Source organism: Haliaeetus leucocephalus, unplaced genomic scaffold (assembly GCF_000737465.1).
Source record: "Haliaeetus leucocephalus isolate CR32 unplaced genomic scaffold, Haliaeetus_leucocephalus-4.0 Scaffold944, whole genome shotgun sequence".
NCBI lineage: Eukaryota > Metazoa > Chordata > Aves > Accipitriformes > Accipitridae > Haliaeetus > Haliaeetus leucocephalus.
The window spans coordinates 373,638-375,224 of NW_010973380.1; positions in this window are offsets into that span (position 1 = coordinate 373,638).

Here is a 1,587-nt window from a genome sequence, read left to right on the forward strand (position 1 = left end):
GGGAGGGGGGGGGGGGGGGGGGGGGGGGAGGATGCGCAGTGCAATGCAATGCAGTGCAATGACTCCTCTGGACACGGCTGCTGCCTCTCCCGCAGCCCGAGCTGCCCCTACTGATGGCTTCAGGGCTTGTGGGGGGAGCAGAGAGGAAGAACTGTTGTGGGGGATCCTTCTTCTTTGGGAAAATCTGGCCGCTGATACACCCTGTCACCCATGGGGTTAAATCAGTCCGTGCCTCCCCAGCAGGGCTAGGTACCACCGGCTCTCAGTGGGGTATCCCCCTAATGACATAGGACACTGATGTCACCTGTGTTGGTGGTGGTGACACGCACCCTTCCACTACAAAAAAACAAAGCAAACACAAAAAAAAAAAAAACCAACCTAAACTGCAAACCCACAGCTTCATCCTGGCTGATGGATCTCAGCAAGTTTTGGCCCCAGTTTCTAAAAATCTGGCTACCAACCTCAGATGGTGGCAATAAGGGACAAGGTGCACAGCCACCCTGGGAGCTGCAGACTGAGTGGTTTTCTTCTTAGCCCAGCTGGTCACCCCCTAAAAAGATATTGCAGGTGGCAGCAAGGGCTCACCAGAAGTGGACAACGTTTTGTTGAGCCTTGGTGTCAGTTAGGGGCTGCCCAGTGTTGGCATAACCTGCATTGTCCCTTAGCTGGCAGACAGAGAAGGGGTGAAAAAAAAATAACCCTGAGCTCCAGCTGGACATCAAGCTGAGAATGGACCAGCACAGCAAAGGTATGTCCATGGCAGGGACACTTGTTGCTCACTCAGCTCCCAGGGGTAAGCATCCACCCTGCTCTGCACTGCCAGGAACCAGTCCCCTGCCCTGCACCACTCTTGAAAAGACATCGGAGCATCCCAAAACTGCATGGCCAGGATGCAAGTAAGCAAAAGGCATTGGAGAGAGGCATGTGACTTGTGCTCAGTTGCCCCCCCCCAGCACAGAAATCCAAATTAAGCTGACCCTAAATTGGAGCTGCCCCTCAATCCCAATTTCATTTTTCCATCTAAACATGAGTCCTCTTTGCAACACAAGACACCATAATTCATCTCCACTTCCAGGTAAAGTAATTTCCTAATCCAATTTCCTAGCCATATCCAGTCTGAGATCAACTGCAGGTCTCAGATCACTTCTTAATCCCAGGGCTGTTTCTGCTCATTTCAGGCAGCATGCCATTTCCCAGCTAGTGTTTAGAGGAGCAGATGAGGGACTGGGACCCTGAATATACTGCCCATGGGATTTCAGGCTTGTGTTTCCATTGGGCAGCAAAACAATTATTTTTCAGTGCTGTTAAGACGCTACAGGTACAGTCCCGAGGCAGGTGCTGGGGGGATTCTCAGAGAAGACATTAATTCAGCTTTATTGTAAATAATTTGTAATGCATATTATCTTGAAGTCTTACTCTATCAGTACAGGGAAAGTAGTTTTTGTGCAGATGCTGCTTCTTGAATAAAAACTTTTGTCAGCATATGTGAAATGTGTCAGGCCATTTTTCTGATCCTTACCAACTCTGATCATCAAAAATTGTATTTCAATTTTGCAAGATGAGTTATAGAGCACTGACCTGACACTG